Source organism: Pteropus alecto, unplaced genomic scaffold (assembly GCF_000325575.1).
Source record: "Pteropus alecto unplaced genomic scaffold, ASM32557v1 scaffold53, whole genome shotgun sequence".
NCBI classification, from domain to species: domain Eukaryota; kingdom Metazoa; phylum Chordata; class Mammalia; order Chiroptera; family Pteropodidae; genus Pteropus; species Pteropus alecto.
Genome location: NW_006434366.1, coordinates 4,948,484 through 4,959,683, shown reverse-complemented (window position 1 = coordinate 4,959,683; position 11,200 = coordinate 4,948,484). Strand labels below are relative to the sequence as shown.

The 11,200-nt window shown below is 46.5% G+C and overlaps 1 pseudogene; it reads right to left on the bottom strand.

Annotated features, from left to right (window-relative positions):
• Positions 1 to 751: 751 nt before the first annotated feature.
• LOC112477554 lies at positions 752 to 867 on the bottom strand (annotated as a pseudogene).
• Between the last annotated feature and the right edge of the window lie 10,333 nt (positions 868 to 11,200).

Here is an 11,200-nt window from a genome sequence, read left to right as displayed (position 1 = left end):
TGTGAACCGTAAACTTCTCTAAGAAATAGAAGTCTATTCTTAAAAAATATTGTGTAAGGTTTAATCAACTGTTACGTGGCACTTAGGATGCATCCGTTATAGCTGTTCAAATAGCAAAACTAACAAATAGGAAAAGAAGTGAAATAATGTAGCCACGGAAACATTGGTTTGGGGTCTTAGCAAAACAATGTTTTAATAATACGATGACATTAACGTCTGTAAATCTGGCGTTCGTAGTTTATAAGAGTGATCTCATTTACTATATTTTATTTCATTAACGCTATGTATTAGGTGCTCAGATAATCTGATTTTTAAATTATTATTATTTAAGGTAAGGAAACAAGGCTGAATGACTTGCCCAAAGTTGCAAAAATAGTAATTAACAGAATTTTTAAAATTCCATGATGTTTATTACCCCTTTATCTACAAGCTAGCAGATGGAAAACCAGTTCTAAAAGTAAAGGACTGCAATTATTCCTAAGGGCATTTGAAATTCTGAAGAATGATTTGTATAAAATGATCCATCATTTAAAAAAGATCTTTCATTTAAGTAATTATTTACTAGTGTGGATAATTAATTACCAACTATAGTCTGTAATGCAGAATGGTTATTTGAAAGTTCTTGGTAAGAAAACAACAATTGTGTGATAAAATAAGACCTGAATTTAATTTTTTTTAAATTATTTTATTATTAATTTGTGTGATAAAATAAGACCTGAATTTAATTTTTTTATTATTATTTTATTATTAATTCTTACAGCACGTGGTCTTCCTAGGTGGTCTCCCATCCAAGTACTAACCAGGCCCGACCCTGCTTAGCTTCCGAGATCAGACATCGGGCTCGTTCAGGGTGGCATGGCCGCAGACCATGGGCTGTGGCTGCACTAGGGAGCGAACCCAGGACCTTCTGCGAGTAAAGGAGACGTGCTCACCGCTACACTGTGGAACCACGTCCGTGAATTTAATTTTTGAAGTCATCTAATGGCAGCAGAATGGGAGCCCAGAGAGGATTTACCAGCGAGCCGAACTCATTAAACTGCAGTCGGCATTCATCGCAAGCCTCAATTTCTACCCTGTAAAATGGCAAGGTTAAGACTAAATGATCTCAAGCTTTCCTTCCAGCTCTAGAATTCTCTGGTTCTAGGCACACATGGCATTGTAGTCTAAAGCACATTCGCCTCCCGTAAAGTGAAATAAAGTGAACAAGCACACATAAATGGTGTGGTGATTAAATTTACCGAGCGCTAAAAGTCATAGCGTATTAGCCTTACATATGAGAACTCTCCTAATGAATCAAATGTGAAGGATTTGTCAGTGTGTAGTTGTTTGACAGAGGACAAGAACTGTGAAATTGCTGATTTTATCCTAGTGATTCTTGTTCTACAGGTCACACAGAAAAAAAATGGGGGTCAGTTTCTCATTAATACATACCAGCTTGTCAAAAAAAAAGAGTTCCTTTTGACATTACAATGAACTACAATAGTCTTAATTAATATTGAGGCTAAAGCACCCGTGCAAATTAATAATTCTTCATACGCCTTAGCTTGAAAGAAATTAAATTTGGCCTAAATGAATTAAAGCCTCGGACCTCAGAGACAACCGATCATTTCTGTCTCTCGGGTATTTTCCTTTGGCCGGGTTTTCTTGGAGATCATTATTTGCTGTGGAACTTTGACATTCTGGTCAGATCTCTCTGTAGGGTGTGTTTATGCAGCTCGGGGAGGTATGGCCTCTGGATTCTGAGTGCCACGCCCACTAGGACGCTGTCAGTTCATGGGGGTGGCTTCCGAATCCGGTCTGTCCACACCGCTCCTGACAAGCGCCACAGTCCCTGTGGCTTCGGTGAGCAGTGCTTTAATTCCCAGGAAATCCAGAAGCCGGTGGGAGAGTAAGGAACTCGGGGACGTGGTCCAGAATGTACACACAAGGCGATGCTTATTTAAGCAACGGTCAGATGAAAATAAGATGGAAGAGAAATCAGAAACTGCGTATGGATATCTGGCAAAGCGTCCGCTCTTCATGTGCTGTGAATCACATGCTGACAGGATTCTCACGAAAGCCAGTGTCACCAGTCACGACTGTGCGCAGAGGCGGCCGGCCGAAAGCGTGCACGGGCGCCGGGGAGAATCCCGGCTCTGGGCGCAGCTGACATGCGGACCGTGCGAGGGAGGGTGTCAGCTGCACCCCTGGCTCCCGCCCATGAGGGGACAGTGGTGCCACCACGCCCAGGTTGTAGAAACTGAGCTTGTCTCCAGATTGCGCCACCCGCCCGGAGAAGGGCAGGTTCTCCCCCTGGCGAAAACCATCAGCATAGACAGCGTCTGGAGGACGGAGCTGCTCCCCGGGAGGGAGCTTCTCGCAGCCTCGGGCCTGGCAGTGTCGCTTGCGACCTAGACTGTGTTGGAACGGACGGGCATGTGCATGCCAGGTGCTGCTTGTCCTGAGCCCTGACGTTAGGGGTGCGGGTGGCGGTTTTATCTATTTTGAATTTGCCTTTGTTTTGACGCCATCCCTTAAAAACCGTTGTGGAGAGACTTAGCATTTCAGACCAGTAACTCCGCCTTGCAGGCCTAACAGGTTGGAGCAGTAGGTGAGGATCAGCGGTTTGTGGGACAGCGTCGGAAGCGTCCCCTGTGTAGGAGGGGTGGGTGCGGGGCATGTCTCCTCGTCGCTAGCGTAAATAGTGTAAGTCATCCCTCTCCAGTAGGAAAAATACATGTATAGGCGAGCAGGAAGGGACGCCGTCAGTGACCGAGTGGTCAGCCTTCGGCCGTGCGTCACACTCCCTGGTACCTTTACCGAGCCCTGCTGTCCTCTGCCCTGAAGCTGAGTGTGGGAAGGCGGGCATTTTCACGGACACATCCCTACGTGATGCGGACACATACACCAGAGCAGGGATAGCTTATGCATTTTATGGATGAAGAATCGCTTGCCCTGTGGGACCGGGGAGTCATTGCTGGGTCTAGGCTTGTTTCACATTTTTGTAAAGTAGTTCAGCTGCTCACATAACGATTGATCTAAAAGAGTGTGTGCGAAATGGAGGAGAAGGCTCGCAGGTGATGCTAGGCTCACCTGAGTGGTTACAAGCTGACGAGGATGAGCCGTGGGAAGAACATCATCAGACAGCTCAGAAACAGCCTCTGTTACTGCAGTTCTCCAGGGGCATATTTAAGAGGAAACCTAAATAATTCCTATGAAGTAACGGACGCTAAACTACCAGTTTTAACTCTGGAGAAGAGCTGAAAGTGACTTTTTTTAATTGAAATTCTTGGGCCAATGATTTCCAAAGACAGCATCAAAAAGGATATTTTTAATAGAATGAAAAATGGATAATAATAACAATACTAAAAACAACAATCAAAGACAATATTCTCCTAACCGCCAAATAAATTATGGTAAATCAAAACACATATGGTTGTATCACTGTAACTGCTCCTCAAGAAAGCCACGGTTAAAATTATAAGGGTCTTCATCAAGCAATATATGTGGTCGAGAAATCGAAGAGTTACTTCATGAGAATAGACTGCAAGTGAGATTCTTTTCATCTGCAGAGAGGACATATTCATGATTTATAACGTCACGGAAAACGTGATTACAACAGACGTGGACTTTGTCAACAAACCCTAGAATAAAACTAGCAGATACCTGTTAGGCATTGGAAGAGGTAACAAAGAATAAAAGTCAGGTCCTACAATTATACCTAACTTTTCGTAGAACATGGAAGGTCCCCTGATGTATATTAACTTTTTAAAAAAACTTTGTTGAACTGTTTACACGAGTTAGCTCTATTTGGACTAGCCATGAACGTATTAAATTTTATGTCAGGCAGGACGATTAAATGTCTTCCCACATAGCAAACGTGACATATTTATGAGAAACAAACGAGCTATTAGACTTGGTGGACATAAACTGTAAAAGGAATGCGAGTGGGAACTGACGTATGATCGCATGCGGGTCAGGACCTCCTGGTGGCCGTGGTGAGTGTCCACTGGCCACAAATTCTTCCTATCCCTACATCACGCCCTTAGGAGTCACCTCCAGCACTGACTTTGAGCTTGGTCTTGTGACCTGCTCTGACGGATGGAGCAATAGCAAACATAAGGTGAACGGAGACTTGAAAATTACCTTCCACTGGGGCTCGCTGTCCCTTGTTGAGCTTTGAATCTCTCCACTACCGTGGGAAGAAGCCTGGGCTGGCCTGCTGACAGAAGGTATGTGACCATTCCTTATACCAAGAACCAGCAAAAAACAGCTTGAAGGAGGAAAGACAGTCAGCCGATGTCACTGCTGAGATGAGTCAGATGTCGAAACTATCTGACAAACGAAAGCGGCCATCACAAAACACTTTCGACAAGTAATTTAAAATCACCAATACAAGTGGAGAAAAAATCAGAATATATTAGCGATATTATTTGTTAGCATCTATTATAGAAACGACTTAAAACAACCAAATAGGAATGATCGAACTAAAAAATAAAAGAAAACGAAGTGAAATAGAAACACACTGTTATTCCAGGGGCGTATTAAGAGCTAGAATAACGTGGATTTGAAAGAGGAAGCAAGGAACTGGAGGTCAGAACAGCGGAATTTACTCAGCCTGGACAATGGAGAGAAAGGAGACAATCTCCTCCCGCCAGGAGGGAAGGCACAGAGCCTCGGGAACCTGTTTCCCAGTAGCGAAGACCCAACATTCATATTATTGAGTCCTAGAAGAGAAGAGAGAGAACTTGGGGTTGGAAAGGCATTTAAAGAAATATGGCCAAAGGCTTCTCCAATTTGATGGAACGCACAAACCCGCAGCTTCAGAAGCCTGCCAAATCCGATAAGATGAACGCAAAAGAATCCATGCCAAGACACATGATCATTAAACTTCTAAAAAGTAAAGACAGTGAAACACGGTTAAAAGCAACCAAAGAGATAGCAAAGCCACGGACAGTGATTTCTCCTCGGAAACTCTGGGGGCCGGAAGGAGCTAGCCTGGCATTTTCACCCGCGGGAGGAAAAGAGCCGTCGCAGGTGAATGCTTTACCTGGATGGACTGTCAGGAAGGAGCGGAAAATAAAGATATCCTCAAACAGAAGGAAACTAGGAAAATTTGTTGCGAGCAGACCTATTTTTAAAGAATATCTGAAGAACGCTCTCCAACAGAAAAGAAATTCGATGAAGGCACGGGACTTCAGGAAAAAGTGCTAAACGTAGAAGTGCATGTAATAGGCTGTTATCCTGAGGAGCCTCTCAAACCGCATTTGATGGTGGGAATAAAAATATATAATATCTATTCTTTCCTCAGGGCACGCAGGAGAAATACTTGAAACAATGATGTAAATGTACATGTGTGTGTGCATTTTTTTTTAATCGACAGAGTAAAAGGACCGAGAAAGAAATAAGTTTTGACTACTCCACTTGAAGTGGTTAAAAAATGCCAATAGAGCACAATGAACTACCCAGAGCGGCCACCAAGGAGAGCTAAACAGAGCGACACACCAAAAGCTGCTGTGACCAATCAAGGCGGAGCCCTCAAACTGCCCAAATGACACGCCTGGAAGAAAGGAATGAGAGAGACAGGAAAAGAAGAAGAAGAAACCAGATGAAATCGTAAAATGCCAGTCACGACATCAGAACTCAGGTCGGACCAGGGTGGTGGTGACCACGGGCTGCGCCCGTGCTGCGGGCACTCGTGGCCGCTGTTTGAATTTGCCGTCATCATGCTGGAGTCTGGCTCTGTGATCTTGGTGTTTGGTGACTACAGAAGGTGCCCTTCATTTTGGGACACTGAGGGAGGAGCCCTCCCTCGCTCGGCCGTGGGGGGGAGATAGATACTTGACGGAGAACTTCATGAAAAATCTGCATTTCCAAATCTATGGGAACCGCGGAAGGCCGCCGGGTTTCAGATATCTGACTGTGCTTCAGGAGTGTCAGGTTCGGTCCTGTGAGACACGTCAGGGTGCACGAGGACACGCGGTGGAACAGTAAACGGAGATGAAAGGCATGGCACGTCATCCCCGCTCGGCGAACGCGTGCGCACCTAAAGCTCGGCAGCCAGCGCGTAGAGGCCACGCACACTCTTCCAGCAAGAGTGACGACGTCGCTCTGTCCAGTCACCCTGCCAGGGAGTCAGCACCGGCTGAGAGCTCCAGGAGTCGCTCCTGCTCGTCTGCTCCGGGATGACAGACGCTCGGTGTTCACTGATGTGCAGTGCAGGATTGTTTATAAAACAAACACTCGGAATGACCTCGGTGTTCGTGAATAAGGTGAAGGCGCAAGAAACAGCGGCATTTCTGTACTAACGGGGCAGCGGCGACGCTCGTCAGAAGCGACGCGGACCCACCTGCACTCGCCCAGAAGCGGGTCGGAGTGCCTGACGCAGGCTGAAGGACGAGACGTTCAGTCGGATACTATTTATGTTTTAAAAACACATCAGAGATACTGAATCTCTCTTCAGATACATGTAGCTAATTCCACAGGGCAAAAGATCTGGATGATACACCCCAAACTGAGACGGTCGGTGACTTTGAAGACGAGAGAAGGAACCGGGATTGAAGACAGCACCCTATTGTGTCATCTGTGATACTTTCATTGATTCAAGAAGAATGTATTGATGCATAACTAGTATATATTTTTAAAACGTGTTCAAACACAACAGAAATTGTTTTTTAAGGTATTCAGACATCGTACAAGTTTTTAAGAGCTACAAACCATCATTAAGGTTTCTAATAGGAGTGTTGAGTATTTTAAACTCCCTCTTTGCTTTCAGGAAGGAAACCTGCCAGGAGGCTACGGGCAGGGACCGGGTCATTTTGGGGGTGGCTACGGGCAGGGACCGGGTCATTTTGGGGGTGGCCAGGCCGTGCCACACCTGGGGTTGCTGCGGCGCCGTTGGTATGGCCGGCTCAACCTCACAGACGTCTAGGCCAACAAGGAGAGAGACCCAACCGCTGGGGCAGACGGACGCATCTGCACACGAAAGAAGGGAACGTGACTTTGGAAAACTAGAAATAATCGTTTTAGAGTGATGTATGTCGTTCGGCAATAAGGCAGTAGTGGTAGTAGTAGTAGTAATAATGAACAGTAAGTTTCTGCGCGAAGACTCCGTTGGGAAGGAGATAAGATGAGTCACAGGTCGGGAGAGCAGATGGGCTGAAGCTGGAGAATGCGTGGAGGAGGCGGGCTGCCCGGGACCCGGGACAGGGCGCGGGGGGTGCGGACCTGGGCGGCGCGCTCTGTGCGGCCTCCAGCGAACTCATGGTTAAGGTTGTTGTCATCATTAGCCCGGCGTGTTTACTTCACTTTCCCTGGAAACTGTTAGGGCTTCCAGTCTAACCACAGTGGTCTGACACTTCAGGTGAACAAGTGCAACCAGCTGGTTTGGCTCTGTGGTTTTGTCTGACTCTCCTCGCTTCGGTTTTATGAATCCTCCTCAACCCTGAGCGCGCCCATTTTTGCCTCGTCTCTCTCTTTCCTTACGGAAGGATTTCCCTTTCCATCTCCGTACGTAGGGCCTGCTCTCCGTCACGTGGTGTTCTTTCGAGGCTCCGTTTCGATGATTGGGCGGGGGCTTCTGGACCCAGTCTCCGGTCTCTCGGCTTTTCTTTCATGGTCCCCTCTCCCCTTCATCCCGGCCCTTCTCACGCACTCGACGGACACGTCCTTTTTGTACGTTGCCCTAGTTCAGCAACTGCATTTTTTATTTTCATGGTTCTGGTTGGTTCTCAGATCCAGCTCGCCTTATTGCTGAATGAAATACCTCACTCCGAAACGATTATTTCTAGTTTTTCCAAGTCGCGTTCCCTTCTTCCGTGTGCAGATGCGTCCGTCCGCCCCAGCGCTTGGTTCTCTCTCCCCGTCGGCCCAGACGTCTGCGGGGCTGAGCAGGACTCGCGCCCCCGCCCTGGTGGTTGGGATTTCCTGCCAGACTCTCTCTCGTTCTCTGCGAAGCTCCCAGCTCCAGCCTGAACTCCTGCCATTTGTCAGCGAGAATGGATGCGATACAGCGCCAGACAGGGACCGAACACGCGGTTACCGGCCACGCTTCTCATCCTCCTCAGGCCTTCGCTGCCCGATAACAAGGTGCCACCTCGAGTGTCTGATGTGACCTCGCTCACTCTCTGCTCCACCCTGGATGTGGAGACGTGGAGCCTCTCTGTGTCCCGAGGGGCATTTCACGGCGGCCGAGCTACCAGGTGACGCGGGGCGGCGGGCCTGCACCTCCGGTCCCCCACGCAGCGGCAGCCGCTCCTAAAATCGCTGGGTCTCGGGCTGCAGTTCGCCCCTTCCCTTTCTGTCTGCCAGGGGTCGCTCCAAATTCCCGCATTCCGTGCATCGTTTGTATGAGTGTGACACTCAGGGGTGCTGCGGCCTGGCCGGGTGAGCTTGTTTGGACACCTCGAAATGGAGCTCTGTGGTCTAGTCTCCAGCGATGTCTGGCGATGAAGAGCCGGGGCAGGAGGGGGGTCCGCTTTCAGCAGCCGTGGCCTGCTAGGGGCTTCGTTGAAAGCACTTCAGTGGTGCGCTCGTGTGTGTTAACATTTCAGAGAAACACAACCTTTGACTGAGCTGTTTAAATTCTGGGAATCTGACCAATACTGTTAATGATGCCATTAAGTTGAGAAGCTCAGTTAAGGACGTTTATTGCAGCATTATTTGAAGTGGCAAAATACTGAAAGCCGCTTGGATGTCACTCAAGACAGTTGACTGCATCTTGGCCTATTTTTGCTATCGTATATTTGCAGCTATTATAAAAAATGAGGAAAATATACATGCACTGACTTCCAGAGCTGGTAATGATTTACATTTAAATGAAAATATCAAGTTATTGAGTAGTCTGTGCGAGACTAAATAAACAAATAGACAGTGGCCAGCCTGTGTTACATGTGTGTGTGTATACAATGGTAGGTAGGTAGGTAGATAGGTAGGTAGGTAGGTAGATAGGTGGGTAGGTAGGTAGATAGATAGGTAAGTAGATAGGTAGGTAGGTAGGTAGATAGGTAGGTAGGGTTGAAAAAAAACCACCAGCATCCATCTGCCTGCAGAGAGCACATTTGGTTTCATAAAAACACAAATTGCCTTGGAAACTAAAGCAAAATGGAATAAGAGTGTGAAATAATTTCTTTGTCTTAAATTAAATTTAACCATCGCATGATGGAAACATTCAGGGCCTCGGGTGCCCCCAGAGAGGCCATCGTCTCCTCTCCATGTCACTGTGCACTCTCTCCCTGTCCACTTTCCCCAACTCTAGTCTCATTATCTCAATGCCCCTAGGGAAAAACAGTCCTGAAGGCATTCCTCCAGAATTTTTCCTCAGGGTCTTAGGTCCAGGTTTCTTTTGCATGTTGATTTCTACTTCAATCTCAGCTGACAGAGAGACATTAGGTGGGTGGGTGGATGGATGGATGGATGGAAGCATGGATAGATGGGTGGGTTGATCAATGTATAGATGATACAGATGATGATGATGATGATGATGACAGATAGGTAGGTAGGTAGATAGATGATAGATAGGTAGGTAAGTAGGTAGATAGATAGATAGATAGATGATAGATAGATAGATAGATAGATAGATAGATAGATAGATAGATATGCAGATAGGTAGATAGGTAGTTAGGTAGAAAGAAATCTGACTTGCAGTTGCCAGCCGAAGAAACCGACGCGTAGGAGAGCCAGCCTGCTATGTACAAGTCAGACTTACAGGGAGTCGGATCGATGTCTTCAGTTACCTGTCCAGAAAGCCAGACAATAGCCCTCATTAGAACTGAACCATTGGCCCCCGGCGGCCCGGAGCTGCTTAATAACTGTCAGCTCCCCTCGTTTACATCTCCGCTCTCCACCTAGGGCCGACCAGAGAACACCAAATGTGCACCCCTCACCAATCGCACGTGACACCCCGCTCGTAGTGAGCCCACTTACCTACACCTTCGCCAGGCCAGCCGCCTCCGACCAGGCCACACCTGGAGACTTCCTGTTTCCCACCATGAATCTCCCCGCTCCTCTTCCTGCCTTCAGTCTGCCAAACACGAGGCGTGGGGCTGACTCCCTCGCTGCAGCAAGCTCTGAATAAATGGATGTTCTCATTCAGTGAGTCTCCATTTATTTCCTTATCTACGAAGTACGATGTTGTTCGTAAAAGTAAATCATACAGTACATAAACAGTTGTATGTGATTAAACAAACAGCAGAAGCTACACGTGATTTTAGTAAGAGTGATTATGTCAGGGATATGGGATCACATGCATTAGTGTTATAATTCAAATGATTAAAATAAAAAGATAACATGATACATTAACCCACAAATTCACACACATAGCTTAATGTCATATAGGAAGTAATTCCGAGTCATATTTAATATGACGGTTTAAATCACCTTTATAATTATATTTATTATATTGGGTTCTCTGCGTGACTTTGAGGAGACATCTGACAGTTGCTCTTCTGTGTGAATGGAGTCGCAGAGCTAAGGAGTCCTTAAAATGACTAAAAAATAATTTATTTTCGAACTACGAATATTTAGCTTGCGAGAAAAACATTTTAAACGCTTTCCTGCTGTTCTTTTCAATATTCGCCCTATGTTTCATTTTCAAGTTAGACGTGGGCGCGCTCTAAAATGTACTCGAGTATTATCTTCAATATTGCCGTATCCAAAGGAACAAAGACGTTTCTTATCAGCCCCTTCCTGCCGGCCGCTGAACACATTTCGGTTCCCGGCTATTAACCCAGGAAACCTGTGTTCGTGGTCACTGTGTGCTCCGCAAGAATCTGCGGGTCTAGCCGTGTCTAGGCGTTCTTGGAAAGGTTAGTACTTTTTTTTTTTAATTTCAATGCTGAACGATGTTTGCCAATATCCTGTGGCTTGTGGCTAAAAGTGGACAGGAAGATCAGCGAGGCGGACCCCTGGACCCCTGGGGAATCTCAGCCGTTCTCGGTCTCTAGGAATGTATTTGCTGGGGGTCGGGGAGCCGCCCCAGGAAAGTGAACTTTTAACAGTTCTTGCCGTCTGGTTAGGAAAGGGAAGAAAGACTCATCATTTACTCAACCGCTGAGCCTTAAATCACTTCAAGAGTTTTTTCCACGGCTCTTGAATAATGAAAATGTGTAACTGTAAAAAAAATAATTGCCGTCAATTAAAATCGATTTCAGTTCTTGGAGAAATATTTAAGGGAGCTGTTCATCAACTTCCCCAAATCTCGTACTATCTACACGAGGAACAA